Below are 19,356 nucleotides of genomic sequence, written 5' to 3' on the forward strand. Positions count from 1 at the left end.
GGCTTTAAAATCTCTGTATTGTCTTTCTTTGCAACTTTTGACTTGCACTGCAACAATACAGCCACCAGATTGCAAATACAATGCTACAGTACAGTCTCTCTCTTCCTCTCTCTCACACACACACACACACACACACACACACACACACACACAGAGGAGGAGTGGTTTTTACGAAGTCAGAAGGAAGAAGTCTAAGTTACAAACAACTTTTTATACATTTCCAAAAACATGTTCACACATAACAAGGCATCCTATAATATAATCACATCACTGGTGATCAAACCATGTATCACCTGCTTGTCACCTGTGTGTGCTTTAAATATGATGGCACCATCTTGTGATTGAAATAAGAAATACAACAAGTTGTATCCAAACTAAATAGTAAAAGTTGAACTTAACATATGAGGATTTATCTCAAGTCTCAAATCTTTGTGGACTCACACATGAAGAAACTTCACTGAAACCAGCCAGAAAAAAAGGTGACACGTTAATGCAGGTGATACATGTGATGCCTTGATTACCAGTGATGAGATGATCCTATAGTACGCCTTGTTATAAGGCTTTATGTTACCCGGCAACAAGAGAGCCGATGACATTGCTGCTCTTCTCATCCGATTTCTGGAGGACCACGATTGTCTGGACAAATAGAACAGCGTTTGGTAAGTGAAACTGCTTTTGTTTTCTTTACATCTGCAGTGTGTTAATTTTGCCTATCGTGTCGTTTATGGATAGTGTTCCCTGATGTAAATAATATTTGAATGGCCCTTGCTCTTTAGTGTGAGCGTTGCTGGATTGTTTTGTCACGTTTTGTTGTAAATATATGTGACTGGTTCTTGTGAGTTCGCTCTTGTCATTGTGGTAATTACATAGATTTTGACCATATGCATTGTCCGTTAATTACGAAGCATACCGTCCTGCGTGGGTTTAGGGTCCGGACAATTGAATCTGTTTGGGCTGTTTTCTTTTACAAACAAGAATGATGGTCTGGAGAAATGGGGATTGTGTGGCGATTGCTTAGCCCTGTTTGAATCAGTTGGGAACAGCTGCCTAAACGCTGCGGGGAGAATGTGGCGTGAGTTTGTGCGTGTTGTTTTCCTTACTAAGCTAGTTTAGCATAGCCTCGCAGAACATACGTGCCTCAGCTGTGTTTTGTTTTGCTTCCGGGGTCAGGCGCTGACCCGGAAACTAAACAGACAGACAGACCGGTGTCTCCACCGAAATCTTTATATTTACTTCTGCATTTTCCAAATGCACTAGTATTATTGTTCGGTTTATAAGCCTCGTACCGAACGGTTTAATACGAATACGTGATGTTACACACCTAGAAACAAATAACCGTAGCTGTGGCGCCATCCTGAGGTTATTAGGTGGTAAGACGGCACATACATTATAATGTGTTATGATTGTGCTTATAAAGCATTAAAGACATGAATTTCATATATGAAAGACATTTATTATTTTACAGTGATAAACGTAAGCATTTTTAACCAATAAATAATTTGTATCAACTCATTTATCAGAAAGTAAAAATAAAGTAAAAATATCTGCTGGTAAACTGAAGTAAAAACATAAAAAAAACTGACTATGATCTCTAATATGAACGTGTCTGTTTATGTTAACTCTTGTGGACACAAACGACTGATCTGATGACTGCAGAGAATGATGGACATTTATTGAGCAACAGTGAAAAGGTTTACACGTGCACAGTAACAGAGCGAGCTAACTGGCCGTCTCTGCATCTTTCAGACTTCCACTAATCTGGCGGTGGTGGAACTGAGACAGGGAGGGGCGCTCTCAGTTTGGGAGAGGAGCAGCAGGAGTCGGTGGCGAATGTGCAGGATGTGGAGGAGGACAAAGCATCTCTGGTACACAGCTCTGGTAGAAGGGATCGTCCTCATCGGCTCTCTATCAGCTCCTTGTGGATCTGGATGTGAAGTCCAACAGGGTCTGGAGGAAACCACAAAGAACATGTGTTGTATTGAAATAACACGCATCACCAACCCTCCATTAAAAAAAATCAGATGAGCTGAAGAAGCACAGCTGCACACTGAGACACTACCAAATATCTCACACTGCTGAACATCTGGCTGATCAACTCTACCTTGAGTTGAGGAGGAAGAAGAGCGCTCTCTGGTCCATGAAGTTCAGCATCACAGTCAGTCAATGTGTGGAAATAGCTGTGAGGAGAAGAAGGATGTAAACAGAAAGGCAGCTTTACTTCTTCAGCCCAGACATGTTATTATGACACAGCTATGTTTCTGTTTGTTATCTGAGAGGTGATATTTACGAGTGTGTCTCTGGTCCTTGCTGTTCCTCTATGGTCTTCACATGGCAATAGGAGAGGAGGCAGCAGTGCAGGTTGATGGAGGAGGCTTCAGGTGGAGCTAGAGTCATCTGGTAGCGTCTTCAGGTGGAGGCCGAGGTTGATGGCTGCAGGTGAAGGTTCAGGCGGCAGGTGTCTGCGAGGATCTGCAGGTGGAGGCAGCAGCAGTGATGGTTGTTGGTAGAGCCTGTAATTGGAGAAAACAGATGGATATTCAATTCAATTCAATTAATTGTTGTATAGCCCAAAATCACAAATTACAAATTTGCCTCAGAGGGCTTTACAATATGTACACATTTGACATCCTCTTGTCCCGGAACCCTCACATCGGAACAGGAAAAACTCTCCCAAAAAAAACCTTTAACGGGGTAAAAAAAGGAAGAGGCCTGTGGGAGAGCAACAGAGGAGGGATCCCTCTCCCATGATGGACATAAGTGCAATAGATGTCATAACAGAATTACAACACATTCAATGAAATTACAACACATTGATTATATCAGATAATAGGCAGACAGCTAAAGGAAAAGCCTAAATTCGGCAAATTCAAAAGTAATGTCGCAAAGCCACACAGCTCTCAGAGTACAAGTCCAAAGAGCTCCCAGTGTTACAGATGTGGTGGTATGCCCCACCCTGAAAACGAGTGCCCTGCTAAGGATGCAGAGTGCCGTTCCTGTGGGAATAAAAGGTCACTACCAGCGTGTGTGCCTTGCTGGTAAAGCCGTGCTTGGTCTTGAGGAAGAGGAGGAGAGTTTCTTTCTCAGCTCTGTGACATCTGATGCTGATCCATGGACTGTTGATATAGACGTTAAGGACAAAACTTTCACTTTCAAACTTGACACCGGAGCGGATGTCACTGTTTTAAAACAGTCTGTTTTAAGAGCATTCTTTCCAATGCACAGCAGACTGTGCTCCAGAAGGCAGAGAAGCCTTTACTTGGTCCAGGACGGATTCCTCTAGATGTGTTGGGGTTCACTAGACTGCTGCTGAGGATAGGAGCCAAGCAAACCATGGCAAAGGTCTATGTGGTCAAAAACCTGCGCATGCCATTGTTGCCAGCCATAGTGGCCCTTACTCATTCGTGTTGACAGCATAGACATGGCGACCCTAAAGTCAAGCTACCCCAGGCTATGCAGTGGCCTAGGGGAGGTACAACGTTATGAGATAGAAAGTCGAAATTATCAGATAGAAAGTCAAAGTTATGAGACAGAAAGTTATGAGATAAAAAGTTAAAGATGGATAGAAAGTCTCGAACTTGAAGGATAACAGAATCTATAACTGTAGGATGGTCTTAAAATGCTAAACATTATTAGCCTTGCAGTTCTCTCCTGAACGCTTGGTCACTTGAAAAGAAGGATTTCACATCCTGCTTCGCTCTTCACGTCGTGCTAGCTTTCTCTGGAGTACAGTGTCTTCTAGTGGCTTTAGTGGCAACATCATTGTTCCCACTAGGTCAGTCACTTATAAAACTATTGCTGGAATAAACAAGTGTGCTCACTTTATAACATATTGGCTGTGCATGAAAACAAAATGCATAACAATGTGACAACACATTGGTGGGCATCACACTCACAACATGTTATCTTTGTGCTAATCATCATATGGGCCTTGACAGGTTGCACACTCCAGTCTGACCCATTAAAGTGCTCACTATTCCCACTCCAACGACAGCGATGCCAACAAACAATCCTGCTTTCAGTATACCTTTGGCACAGCGAAACCACTGTGTGGTCCGAGTCTCAGCAGCTGGAGCCGGCAAGAGGCTCTCTTCAGACTTGACATCATTGTCATGCTTAGACCACTTTAGCTCCTGCTCAAGGTTATTAATTTGGGCCGACTTAACATCATTGTCATCCTTAGCTCCCTGCTTAGCTCACTTTAGCTCCTGCTCAAGGTTATTAATTTGGGCCGACTTAACATCATTGTCATCCTTAGCTCCCTGCTGAGCTCTCTTTAGCTGCTGCACAAGGTCATTGATTTGGGCCGACTTGACATCATTGTCATTCTTAGCTCCCTGCTTAGCTCACTTTAGCTCCTGCTCAAGGTTATTAATTTGGGCCGACTTAACATCATTGTCATCCTTAGCTCCCTGCTTAGCTCTCTTTAGCTGCTGCTCAAGGTCATTGATTTTGGCCGACTTGACATCATTGTCATCAGCTTCCTGCCTAGCTGTATTTAGCTGCTGCGAAAGGCCATAGATTTGGGCCGACTTGACACTATTGTCATGCCTACCCACCTTTAGCTCCTGCTCAAGGACATTGATTTTGGCCGACTTGACATCATTGTCACACTTAGACCACTTTAGCTCCTGTTCAAGGTCATTGATTTGGGCCGACTTGACATCATTGTCATCCTTAGCTCCCTTTAGCTCCGGTTCAAGGCCATTGATTTGGGCCGACTTGACATCATTGTCATGTTTAGACCACTTTAGAAACTGCCCACGTTTATTCATTTGGGCCGACTTGACATTATTGTCAAGCCTAGCTCCCTGCTGAGCTCTCTTTAGCTGCTGCACAAGCTCATTGATTTGGGCCGACTTGACATCATTGTCAACCTTAGCTCTCTTTAGCTGCTGCACAAGCTCATTGATTTGGGCCGACTTGACATCATTGTCATCCTCAGCTCCCTGCTTAGCTGTCTTTAGCTGCTGCACAAGGCCATTGATTTTGACCGACTCGACATCATTGTCAACCTTAGCTCTCTTTAGCTGCTGCTCAAGGCCATTGATTTTGGCCGACTTGACATCATTGTCATCCTTAGCTCCCTGCTTAGCCCTCTTTAGCTGCTGCACAAGGCCATTGATTTTGACCGACTTGACATCATTGTCAACCTTAGCTCCCTGCTTAGCTCTCTTTAGCTGCTGCTGAAGGTCATTGATTTTGGCCGACTTGACATAATTGTCATCCTTAGCTCCCTGCTTAGCTCTCTTTAGCTGCTGCTCAAGGTCATTGATTTTGGCCGACTTGACATCATTGTCATCCTTAGCTCCCTGCTTAGCTCTCTTTAGCTGCTGCTCAAGGTCATTGATTTTGGCCGACTTGACATTATTGTCATCCTTAGCTCCCTGCTTAGCTCTTTTTAGCTGCTGCGCAAGGTCATTGATTTGGGCCGACTTAACATCATTGTCATCCTTAGCTACCTTTAGCTGCTGCTCAAGGTTATTAATTCGGACCTGCTGATTCAACATTTGACGCTCCCTAAATTGATTAATTTGTGCCGGATTCATATTTATTTATTCAAATAAGGAAGGAATAAATAGCTGTACTGTGTGTCTTGAAAGTTCTCAATAACTGTGGACAAAGTCTGGGGTAGGTAGGCTTTATAGTTTCTTTGCCTTTGATCTGGACAAATGATTGTGCCTTTCATCTCTTTGTGACGTCATGCCGTTCTAGAGTCTGTTTTGCCTTTCATCTTGAGAATCTTGAGTCATTCTATGCGCCAGCTGTGGCCATTCGGAGACCGGGCGGCCGCTGGCAGACCCGCTGCGGGATGTTTTCCATGCTAAATCCCTTGTGTAGACTAAATTACTATCGCCGGTGATGAGTGATTTATTTATTCATGCTGTGCGTCAGATCGCATTCCTGTAAATTGTGCGATGATATCGTTAGCCAACATGCGTCTTCTGCAACGTCCTTATTCTCTGATTATAGCTTATCCTCTTCACTTGATTCTAGCCGAGGTTTCTAGACCGTCTGGTCCATACATTAGAGCAGAGGTAGCCAACACGGTGCCCGCGGGCACCCTGTCGCCCGCAGGGACCAAGTGAGTCGCCCGCAAGACATGTTCTAAAAATAGCACTAGTCATTATGGAGCTCCGTCTAAAATTGTAGTTGTTGTTCTTTTTTTAATCAAAAACGCTTGCAGAGAGTTAAGAGTTGGGTACCCGGAGGCGCACGGCGGACAGCCGGGACGAGGCTGGCGGACCACACTAGGTTTTCAGGTTCTGAATGGCGGGCGCATCCCGTTGGTGCCAGACGCGAGCTGCGAGCGCACCCCGTCGTCAGGTCCGTAAATCCTCGGAACAGGCCGCGGGGCAACAACTCAGGGGTGGCGGGGGTAGAGGCGAGGCAACACAATCCGACCGAAAAGGCCCAGACTAGAGGTTTGAACGCGGGTAGCCCTTCGTACTACTCAGTACTACTCAGTACCCTTGAAGTAGCTCTCAGTTTCAAAAAGGTTGGTGACCCCTGCATTAGAGGGAGAAGGAGGCGAACTGTTGCTGCGCCTGCACGACTTCATTCGTACACTCACTCTTTCTGTTGTATTGAGGACAAACCGATAAGCCAGAGATGGACTTGCTGCTGCAGGACTAGGGGAAAAACGTCTTGCATTCCGAGGTAAGTCAGGCATCATGATGGACAGACGTATTTTTCTTGAATCAAGTTACCTTTCAAAAACATTAAACGTTATTATATTTCAAGTTAGATCGATTGTTTGTATTATTATCTTCTATTTTCAGGTAGTCGTACTGATCCAGATGACTTTAGAGAATTTATTTTAGAGGCATATCCAAAACTCAGACAAGGGGGAGGATTTGAGTTGCTCAAAATCTCTGGAACAACACGAAGTCGCCAAATGGTGTGTTACATCATTTATTCCAATAAATTGTTGCTCTCTACATATCAACTCATCCAGTATTAATTGGAATAATTTAAAAACTATTTTTAGATTGGAAAATTCTTTCAAATCCCAGTGAAGCAGCAAAGAGATTCAAAGAAGACATTTTAAGCCAGCATGCAACTAGAAAATCATTATATCTTACCATGGATCTTGGAGACAGTGCAGAGGACAGTCCTTTCTTTTTATAAGATGGCTAATGTTGAGTGGGCTTGCCCCTTGACATGCACACTCGAGGGTAAATTGGTTACACACGCAAAACTAAAGGTAAAAAATGATCATCTATTCATTTAACTGATGTCTGTACTGTGTATTTTGCTTTTTCAGGAGATCCAGCAATTGGTGATGACGTGACTCGCCATTTCTTTGCAAGCATCATGTCCAAACTTCAGTATGGTTTTGAGATGACTTTTAAGTGAATATTCACTTTGGCTGACGGCTGGTTGTCAGCTATCAGGCTCTGTGTTTGGTTTGTAGAAAATACCTAAAACCTTAAAAAAACAAACAAATGTGACGCAGCTGCTGTGGCCCTGTAGGTTTCTACAGGATCACCCAAAGTATTCAGTGGCTGATTGATATTTCCTTACTAATTCTGTATGAAAGTTTGAATGTCTATGTCCTTTACATTCTGCACTATCAATGTTCTTTCACTTTTCTCTTTTAATTGAAGTACCAGGAGGAACTCTTCTTTTTGAGGGGGAACAAGATCATCTGATTCCCTCCACTTGGCATTACCTTTTGGAGAGTGACTTCTTTGTTGCTGCTGGCCGAATGCTTGGTCATTCATTCCTCCATAATGGGCCATGCCTTGGAGGACTCAGCCCAGCTATCCTGCATGTGCTCTTTGGTGGATCCCCAGAAGAAGCCATAATAGATATTAAGGACTGTGCTGACCTTGACATCCGTGAAACAATCAAAGTGGTAAAATACATTTTTCCAGTAAGATTTGAATGATAAAAATTCGGGGCAAGGACAATAAAAGTAATACCTGATGTCAGCAATTTTTCTCAGATATTTATAATGCCACAATCACATAATTTACTAATTTAAACCAGCAGGGGGTGCTGAAGCAATATTAAAACCATAAACGTAAGTCCATTTCTTTAAAACATGTGATTATAGTGACGGATGTCATCATGTGAAATGTGTTTTTAGAGCAAACACAGTTTTAACAGGTTCCCAACATGCTGTTTAAAAGGGATACAAAATGACATTATTTGGGATGTGGTTTGAGACCAGTGGGTGTCAACCACGTGAGATTCTGGAGGCTCTTTCCACTTCACAACTTACTCTGGTAAGATTAAAGTCAACAAAGCTCTCAACTGGCTCATTGATTCATTAACAATGGCTGATAACTTGCCCTCTAAATTGCTGTAACATATGTAAATCTCTCTGAAACTCATTTATATCTGTTTTTTATCCTCCATTTCTGTCAATTCCTCACATTCCATCTTACCTCTCCTTATCTCTCCGTTACCATTCTTGCCAATTATATCCACATCTTCACCTCTGCTCCCGGTTTCCTCTCCTCCTACCAGGCAGACCACCTGGTGCGGCGAGGTCGCCCCTTGGTGCAGCAGGAGTCTGTGGATCTGGACGTCCCGGAGGAAAAGATTCCTAAAAGAGCATCGACCGAGATACTGGAGGCTGAGAGGCTGGAGGATCTAGAGACATGCATGGTAGGCGTGGGTGGAACCGTGTGTTTTAACTGTCCGTGATTTATTTCATGTATTATTATCTAGGCACCTCGTGTTTTTCATGCGACTCAAATTACATTTATTAATTAAATGTTCGATTTAGTTGTATGACGCAAACTACAACCTAATACCACCCTCTACTGGAAAAAAATAGACCTTGGCTACTCTACATTTGCCAAAGACAATTGAGGATAGAATTTACTATTAATTTAAAGAATTGTCTCGATGTTCAGTAAATATCAGAACAGAACTTTTTGCAAAATGCTAAAAACCTGTTTTGCTTTTATAGTTGGCATTTCAGGTTGGTTCATTTGTACTCTATGAGGGCAGATATGTGTGTGTGTGGAGACGTACCTGAGTCTTATTGTTTCCTCATCACCTACCACTCTTTCAAATGTAGTCAACCCTTGGAACGGTTGCTTTTCACCACGTTTGTTTTGTTGATTTTTGTGTTGATGTAATAATGTGTGTGAGTTGGGATGTACAGTAAATGCAGGCTGCAGTCAACAGGAAGCTGCATGTTCTTCGGTCTCTGGTCCTGTCTGTTTCTCTGGTGTCTTGCCCCTCTTTTCATCTTATATCCCTCTCTGTCCTATTCACCTCTACTTTTACAAGAACACCAGCTATCTTTCTTTTGTCTTCACTAGGCTTTACTATGTGTTGTCTTTCTTCCTCTTCAATCTTCTTTTCCTCTGTTCTTCCTTCTCTTTCCACCTTTGCTCCATGGAGATTTTGTGCTGCACCAGTGTAAGTAATTCTCGACTGTCCCTCTAAACTCTCTTTTCAATTCACTTTCTGCTCACGCTGCTCTTTTCCTTTTCTGTCTGTCGTTGCTGCGCCGGCTTGCTTCACATTTCTCTGTGCTACAACACAAAGAGCCTCACGTATTTTAATATTTAATCCTGGTGATGTATTTTAAAGATGGTGTAGAAAAGCTACACTACGAGTATCGTAGGACGCATTTATCTATTACTTCCTCACTCACTCTCCAAATTATTTAACATAGTTGAATACTGATATTTGAAAATTAACTTTTTTGTTATGCATCCAGCCACATTGCACTGTTTCTCTCCACTCAATGCACTATGTGCGTCATCACCACCTTGTAAATGTGGATCACAGCACAATATAATATGCAACATCATAATAAGTACCGTCTAAAAAAACATAATAAGTAACTCTATAATTTGTTAATAATTACATGATGATGTCTGGTCTTAGTACAAACTATGAAATCTAGTGTAGTTAAAATAAGATGTGGACAGAATCCCAAATAGCCACAGAGTTAGCTGATCAATTTCATGATGTTTGACAGTACTAAAAGCTCTACTGGTCTTGAGTGATAGAAATGACTTGGACAATTTGTTAACAATTACCAGAAATTTTATTTGATTCTGTGCGCCTCTTTCAGATGACTCCAAAATCCAAGAGGAAGAGCATCCACAGCAGAATGCTTCGGCCAGTGTCTCGTGCCTTTGGTAAGCAGTATATTATATTTTTTTTATTTATATGTCGTGACATTTAGCTGTATTAGAATCAAATAGTACATTATCTTTCTGCTTGATAATATAAAAAGCGGATGGATCAGGGTGGCTGGTTTTAATCATTCTGCCTTTGGTCTTTCAAATAATTCCTCAATCTTGTGCTACCTGATGACACGTGGAAGGAAGTACTCTTGAATATTCAATGTGTATCTACAATGAACCTTCTAATGACCGTCTAATCCACAGAGATGGCGTTTGACCTGGACAAGGCCCTGGAAGACGTCCCTATCCATGTGGACGAAGCATCAACTTCATCTCAAACTCCACCTACTCCATCTCAGGTCCTGCCAAAACTGGAGCACCGACCGCCAGGAGGGATGGTGGAGCTGCCGTCCGAGGAGGAAAAAAAGCTGCAGCACTTCACCAAACTGCGACCACGAAGGAACAAGAAAAAGCACTCCAGCAAAATACCTGTGAGTAAAGCTCAGCTGCTTTGTATGGATTTTTAAAGTTCATTTCCAGACATGGTACCAGATCCTTCAACTTCCTCTTTCAGCAAATCAACAGTGCTCCATCTCAGGATGGGGAGCAGAACGGCCTAATGGGAAGGGTGGACGAGGGTGTGGACGAGTTCTTCTCCACAAAAGTCACCAGGATGGACTCCAAGTGAGGATCATGCTTCATTTAGAGTTTTGTCATGAAGGACTGTCTGAATATGTATTCCAGTATAGATGTATTCAACTATACTTGCTTCTAATATTTATATTTTACTATTATGTATTAATTATTTAATACTTTTTTGTCTCTCGTTCTGTCTCCTCTCAGACGTTCCAAGAGTTCAGAATCTCATGATGGAGAGAAGAAGAAGAGTAAAGGAGGATTCCTCAACCTCATCAAACGTTCCACCAAATCCGAAAAAGCAGATAAATTGGACAAATCAGAAAAAAATCAGACGACCCCCCCCCCCCCCCCCCCCAGTTTCGGGTAAGTCAGAGAAAAACCAGGCGACCAATCCAGCTTCAGGTACATCCTCAGCCACTGTAGCCTCGACGGCGGCTTCCATCCCTGAGGAGCCCTCTTCACCAAAGGCCAGCACCTGAGCCAAAGTCCAGGTACAGATGAATATTTTCTTGTTATAGAACAACAGATTTCACAGTACCTCTGAATGTACCAGTCGGCCCCTGATACCCTAATAATTCCTGTCCCTCCTGCAGAGACGCCTCCAGCCGCTCCCAGCACACAGACTACAGCAGCAGCTCAGACCGCTCGGAGGAGCTGAGGACGCCAGACTCCATGGACGAGCCCTGGGAGTGTTCGGACGGCAGGGGCAGCCCTCAGGGAGGCCGGCGGTACCAAGGGTTGCAAATGATGGGCAGCGGCCTCCTCGCAGAGATGAAGGCCAAGCAGGAGAGGAGAGCACACAAGGTGAGGCGGTGTGATTTCAAAAAGCAAAAGATACAAGAATAAGGGAAAAGTAAGGTACTGATGGGAGACGCCACCATGTGGCAAATGTCTTGTGCCTGATTTTAATTTCATAGGACAAGATGAATATGCCCCCCATAATCAAACACAGAATATCCTTATCCTGCAACATCTGTTTTGGGTCGTAACTTGCAAGGCAGTTACAAAGTGAGGTTGTAGTTGCAAAATGTAGTTGATAAAAAAACTCAACTCAAGGTTGAATTACCTGCTTCTTTTGGAGCTGTCTTCAACATGGAAGAGATGATAGTGGTGCTCTTCCTTTCACTTTTGCAAACCATCGCAAAAACAAACACGGCACAAAAGAAAGTCAACAAGAAAGAGAGTGACACTAATAAACTGCAATAAAAAGGAGAAACCCTACTGTAATATGATCAAATTAAGTTAATGAAAGAATTCAAGCTCAGTTTTGCAAGAGATTCAAAAGTGATTATCTTTGAACTCAAGTTAAGCCTTCCACCTGTAGAAAAAAAGGGGTGTTTTAGTAATGCTCCATTTATTTATTTAATAATAAAAAAATGAAATAGTCTATTTTAAGCCAATTCTGTAAAATGAATGTCAAAATAACATGACAGTAAAAGATAAACTTCAAAAGTAAAGTGGTATGGCAGTGAGATATAGAGGGATGCTTCTTTAAATATTTTAGTTTTGGGGACAAAGTGCTCTAAGTGTTCAGTGCTGAAGACAAGCGAGAAAAGTGTGTGTGTGTGTGTGTGTGTGTGTGTGTGTGTGTGTGTGTGTGTGTGTGTGTGTGTGTGTGTGTGTGTGTGTGTGTGTGTGTGTGTGTGTGTGTGTGTGTGTGTGTGTGTGTGTGTGTGTGTGTGTGTGTGTGTGTGTGTGTGTGTGTATACAGGTGTAATGGAGAGACCTATTCAGGAGACTACTTAATACAGAGCTTGGGTGTGTGGGCATTTTCTAACACAAAGGCGCCACCTCCTGTTTGAATGTTGCTTTGCTTTACACGTACAGTCAACAATAAAAGCTTGAAACTCCAAATATACTGTATATAAAACTGACTGCAAAGTGTAAAATATACCAGACTCAAAAAGATGGTCACTACTGGGACTGAAATTCAGCCCAGGACTTTGAGAAGGAGAGGGCTTTTTTTAATGCAAGGGATTTTTTGGGGGGGGGGGGCATTATTGCAGAGTAAAGATAATCTGATGATACTAAAGACCTTCAAGAGACTTTAAGATGTCTTGCTGACACTTGCCTGTTCAGTTTGTATAATCACTTCACCACTGCACTGAATCAAAACAAGAACGTTCTACACTCGTGCATATCGTAATACAATATTTTGTCCTTGTGTCTCCTCTAGTCTTCCAGCCCCGACAGACCTGACAGCAATGCAACAGGTGAGAGTTTTTTTCTGTTGAGATAAACATAGGAAGAAAACAAAACTTTTAACTCAACAGTTAGTGACTCAAGCAGACCTGCAGCTGGTTTTAGTGGATTATTAGTGGATCACGTTCCTGTTTTAGTGTCTGGTTTCATACCCATATGGTACATGAAAATCATTGTGTGCATGATTTTAATTTATTTTTATGCATGTGCCAGCAGCCAAGCCCCAGCCCATCGTCTCAGAAAGCCGCTCTCCCAGTGGCTCAATTAATAAATCAGATCCTCCGACTGGTTCTCCAGAGAAGACCCCTCCTCGTGGCGAGACGAAGCCTGACAAGGCACCTCCTCGTGGCGAGACGAAGCCTGACAAGGCCTCTCGTCTCAGGGCTACGTCCTCCTCGAGTTCTCCTGGGGGGCCAGTAAGTCCCAAACCACCGGTGCCACAGGGAGCGAAGCCTGCCCTGGCTGCCCGACCCTCCATCCCACATAAGCCAAGGACCAGCAGCACCAGCAGGAGCATAGGTACAAGCATTGGATCTGATTACCACACTGTTTATGTCCACATTACTGAGAGGATTGTTGCTGCAGTGGTTCAGTTGTTAATCTTCCTGTCAGATTGTTTGACGGATGAGACCATATTTGTTATAAGCTGATAATATGTTTTTCCTGACAGATGAGAGCTCAGATTCCCCAAACAGTGGTGGCGTGTCTCCTAAAGCCACAGTTCTTCCTCCAACGCTGAAGAGGACGGTGTCAGAGAAAGACAAAGAGGGCCAGAACAGTCTGCAGTCAGGAGGCTCTACGAACAAAACCACTCAGGATGGTGGGTCACAAAATCTGTCTGTCAAAATCTCTGAGTATCTTTTTTTTTTCTCCTTCACCTGAAACCTGTCCTTTGGCCAGAGCAGATTTCCCCTTGAATCTAGAGGAATTATCTAGGGCCTAGACAGACTGATAGATGTTTGATGTCACTGTCAGGTTGTGACAGCAGTATTATGTAACAGGCAGCCCGGCAACTTGGTGATTTATGACTGTCTATGCTCCTTTCCCTCTGATGTTTTTATACATTATGTCCTCTCCTTTGGTCTCCCTTTCTTCTCTCTGCTCTTCCTCCCTTCATTTTCTTTACTCAACGTTATCAGTGACGCCCTCTGGGCCCTGTCAGAGGCACACACATCTGATTCATGTTGATGAGCTTAATTCCTGCTCTTAAGCAAAGGACAACTTCTTTTGAAAGCACTGGCTGCTTAGTTTTTTGTTTTTTTTGTATCATCAATAGAACTTTAATAAAATCAGCGTTTTAACCATATGCATATTGAATAATTCCAGAGACTTAAAAGCTAGAGGATGTAGTTTCTGTTTGCTCAGTGCAGAAAGTGCAATGTCAAAACATCTGCGCCATCAGATGGATTCTTGGACAACAACACATTTTTTAACCAGAAAAAAACCTTTGCTCCTACTTATTAGAGATTTAATGATGCTGGAACAATAAATGTAGGACATGAAAGCATTCAGGGCTTTATAAGAAACGTTTAAAAAAAAAAAGACTTGCACATTGTCCTCCCTTGTCTGAAAGCACTGTACATATATGACCATATGCGTCAGATGCAGATCATTACAGAGTCAATCGAGAGCCATTAGGTGGCGGTATACACAAGGGAATGTTTAGTTCCTTTTGCATGTTGAAGAAGACGATCAAGAATAGTGAAGTGGCAGTGTGGAGCAGAATCCCTTTTAAGTACTCTATCCCAGCATGCTTTGGGCAGAGAGTAGGGAAATATTCTTAAACGATTATCAGTCAATCGAAGGGATAACAATCTGTATATCCTTAATAAAGGTTTACAACTTGTGCTGTATATCTAAGAATCCATTGTTTCTGCTACAGTTGTAATCGTGCACTCCTTTGCACATTTACTAAGACGTTTTTGGCAGCAGATTGCTCGCAAAGATAAGGGTGAATTGTTGCGCTTTACATCACTTATTGCTGTAAAGCCTCGGTTATCCTCCAAAACGGACACTAAGAGCTGCGTATGCGTAGTTGTTCTGTCTGTGCTCGATGCCTGCGTTCTACACATGCACAGAAGACTGCTCCACTACCTCTTGTAACGTACAACAACGTACGATGCGGTCGTCACCCTCTGATGAAGAAACTGTAGCAGTATACGTAATATCAGATATATTTAAACAAAATGTGTAGTTTCAACAATTTCCCTCTCTTCCTCACCTTTCTTTTCTCTTCCCCTATCTTCCCCTTATTCTAAGCATTGTCAACACTTGCTGTCATTTTCATCTTCTCCCTCTCTTGTTTTTTAGTGAGGGCGGGGTTTGTGTCGGACTCTGTTCAGCGACCCAGCCGTCTCCGTACCAACTCTGAGGATCATGGCTCCTTCAAGACCAAGGACCAATCTCCAAACCCAGACAAGGACAAGGCAGCGGGCAAAAAGTCCTCAGACTCTGGGGAGGAGGCAGACAAAGACTTTATTTTAATATGAGTAAGAGAAATTCACAGCAAAAACCTGTTGACAAGTCTCACATGTTTTCCTTTTAGAAAAGCAACTAAAGGAGGACTATAATCAATAATCATTAATTGATATGTTTTCATTTATATTAGCGGTTGTACCTGTAGGTTTTGTCTGACCGCAAAGTACAAATCCTCTTTGGTTTGCAGGAAGACCTGCTGTAGTGTCATGCAATACACCGTTTCAAATTCAAGTTTGGTTGTCTATGACAAGATAAAACTAATGATATTAACACTTGGGGTAATATCCTCTGTAATCTTTTTTTAGTCACAACTTGTCACCTAGTAAACCAAACTGTGCTAAGTCTCCTAAGAGCTTCCTCCTCACAGACGGCCTTTTCTCCTTTTTTCATTCCTACTCTCTGCCGTCAGGTGAAAATCTCATGTCTCTCAAAAAATAACCTTTTCAGGGTTTGAGGAAACGGTTCCTGAAGTTTTCAAGCATCTTCAGCCAATGACTACTGAATCTTGAATGACGTTTGTAAACCACAAAAAAAAAAGATGCTTCCAGGAACCAGCAGACTTTTTGTGCAAAAGACAGAGAGAGAGAGAGAGACTGTGAAAATATGAGTGGACATTAAAAAAAAATTCTCTTTCCTTGTCTAATAGCTCTTCTCCCAGGGACCAAACACATGTAACAATAATATCAGGATCACTGTACTGTACTTGATCTCAAACATACAACCAGACCAGGACCCAATGGCATTCGTTTCCTTCTATATATTTGTATAGATTTTTCTATATGCTATTATCAGTATGTGCAAGTTACTTTTCTCCGGACTTCAGAGGTGACTGAATCCATTATGCAATTCATCTTTTTTTTTTTCAGGAAAATACAGGTTCAGCTGAGAATCTCAGCCCACCATAAATCAGAAATACACATTTGATGTAGCTTATCTAACAGCAAAACCACAAGTCCCTTAGAGGAGACTACATCAAACATCCCGTCTGAACTCTTGTTTGTCTCTGTGTGGGAGAGTTGGAGTAACCATATGAAGTGTTGCTTTGAGAGGACTGTGGTGCACTATAACATCACTGATCACCAATCCATACGGCTTCAGCACTGTTAACTAACACTGTTCTGTGTTTAGACACTGTGAGAAAAAAAAAAAAAAACATTTACTGTATCATGATACCTTTAAACTGCGGATGTCTTTTTTCTGCTGTTTGTGGGGGAAAGGAGTATGTGTCTGTCATTAAAGAGCAATACAGAGGCCCATCATAAACATGTCTGTGGTGCTTTATGGTAAAGAAAAAGAAAACAGCATTATGTCTAGCTGGAACTTGTCAAAACAAATGAGAATATAGATCATTGCTAAACTCTGTCACACATACTCTGAATTGCTCTTAAAGACAGATTAATTCCTCACTTCTGGTAGCACTACCTGGTGTGCCGATGGTCCAATGAAAGCTTACTCAAAAACAGGATGTTATAATGTTATGTATGTAATGTTGTGTATAATAATCTGCTTGAAGGTAACATGGAAACCACTGACATTTGCTTTCAATTTCAGAAGCTATTTTGTCTTATCTTTGTGTGAAAGCGGCACACTGAGGGAACTCCAGCCTTCAAACACTTCAGACTTGACCTTCAGGGATTTCAAATTCAGTTCACTTTCAATTTATTCTGTCCAAAGACAAGTTTTGAACTTTAAATGATAAGGAGTTGGCATTTGTTAGAAAACGATTGAGAAAACAGTGCCTGAAGGAAAAGTGCACAGAGGGTAGCTGGATTTTGACCACAGGGACCTGTAGGCTAGTCTGTATGTAGCGTTTTCAGGACCTGAACGCTACACAACAACAACGACGACGACGACACACATTGGTCTCAGGCCTCATCTTTGTCTTTTAACAGCGAGAAATGCCCTTTTCACACTGCTACACAGTCAGCATACAGATTCTAAAATCATGTTCAAAATCATTCATCTGATTAATTGGTTACGGTTAAAAAAATTCAGATTGTGTGTCAACTAATACCTCTACAGATTGTACCCTTAGCGTTGGATTTTTTGCTTTGAATTATAAACATGCAGTTTCACTAATATTAGAAAAAGCGGTTGGGACAGACATTTAGCCTTTGCATTAAATTATACTGCATTCATCTCATATTGGGGTTACTATAATTACCAGTTAACTTACAAATACCATCGACATCCAAGTTGTAATAATAACTCTGAAAAATTGTTCTGAAAGTTTTCCTTAAAAAACAAACAAACATGGACGCCTCACGTCAGTCAAGGGAAATAACCCAAATTGAAAGGATAGAATGCTATATTGTCAAAGCATATTGTTTAAACCCTTATCCAATCAACTTTGCAGTCATACAAAGGGATGACAGAAACACTTGTCGCACGTCATAAACATGATAATCTGTCTCATTTCTGTTGAATAAATACCTGAATGTGAGATCCAACTAATGCTTCATTATATCAATGATATATATCATTATATCTAGTTGTTGTGTGCCAAACTGTGCTCCAACATTAAACATTAAATGTACACCAGACCTCACTCTTTATGCCCAGTGTGAAAAGGGCACAACTTGTATTTTGTTGTACCATGCAAGAGTTATTTTAGTCACAGCCAAAAGTCTTACTGGTGCACCTTTTCCTGTGACGTCTATGGATGTCTCTTTGAAGGATTATGATGAGATTTTGGTTTTTTTGTCACTAATCATGGCTCGGAAATAACACTGTTCCTTCTGTATGTAGTTAATCTAGTGTCTGATGTCAACAACTGCTTTGATTTACAGTCAAAGTCCCAAAACTGAAACATTACTTTTAGTTTGAAATATGCCATATCCTGATGGAAGGAAATCATATGGACACCTCCTCTCTCTGTTTTTGTTTTCTGTTTCGTATTTCAGAAGCAGCTGGCTGTGTTTCTGTCAAGTTGTGTGAAAGACTGTTGGTGCACGGAGTGGAGAAAGTGAAGATAACCAGTAACACTGAGTCTTGACTCCTGAGTCTACATGTGTGAGACTGCATGATGTGGCTGTGAGTTGTACTGTATGTATATATGTGCTTTCATACATGTAGGAGTGTACGTGTGTAGATATCAATGTGTAATATACGCACATGTAATATACACACTGTGACACATACACACGCCTATGTGAACTCAGCAAAACCTACGTTGTTTTGGTACTAAGTACACTACTATACTAGGGGTTTGTTTTTAACTTATTTGGAATAAAAAACAGTGGCCGGTGATGTCTTGATCCTTTGTTGTTTTTCTTCTTGTACATTGTGTTCATAAATGTAGAAATTAATTCTTTGTATGTATTAATTTGTTATTACATGTAATCAATTCAATGCTACTTTCATCATTATTCAAAAAAAGGAAATTATGCAAAACAATGGAACATTTTCCCTGAGCTGGAAAAATAAAACACACAAATGACATGTTTGCTCATTGTCAGTGTTGATAGGTTATTTGTTCCATTTTGTCATGGATCAATAAGATCCACTAAGTCATTCTGCTGGTGTTGGACATTTATTTGTGCAAATATTAATATTGATTAAAATAATTTGACAGGCTTTAAAATCTCTGTATTGTCTTTCTTTGCAACTTTTGACTTGCACTGCAACAATACAGCCACCAGATTGCAAATACAATGCTACAGTACAGTCTCTCTCTTCCTCTCTCTCACACACACACACACACACACACACACACACACACACACAGAGGAGGAGTGGTTTTTACGAAGTCAGAAGGAAGAAGTCTAAGTTACAAACAACTTTTTATACATTTCCAAAAACATGTTCACACATAACAAGGCATCCTATAATATAATCACATCACTGGTGATCAAACCATGTATCACCTGCTTGTCACCTGTGTGTGCTTTAAATATGATGGCACCATCTTGTGATTGAAATAAGAAATACAACAAGT

At 41.7% G+C, this 19,356-nt stretch overlaps 1 pseudogene; it reads left to right on the plus strand.

The window, feature by feature from the left end:
• Positions 1-454: 454 nt before the first annotated feature.
• Positions 455-17,869, plus strand: LOC142969716 (F-actin-uncapping protein LRRC16A-like; annotated as a pseudogene).
• The last annotated feature ends 1,487 nt before the right edge of the window (positions 17,870-19,356 follow it).

The sequence above is a fragment of the Anarhichas minor genome, unplaced genomic scaffold, assembly GCF_050575085.1.
Source record: "Anarhichas minor isolate MPS153535 unplaced genomic scaffold, ASM5057508v1 ptg000041l, whole genome shotgun sequence".
Classification (NCBI taxonomy): domain Eukaryota; kingdom Metazoa; phylum Chordata; class Actinopteri; order Perciformes; family Anarhichadidae; genus Anarhichas; species Anarhichas minor.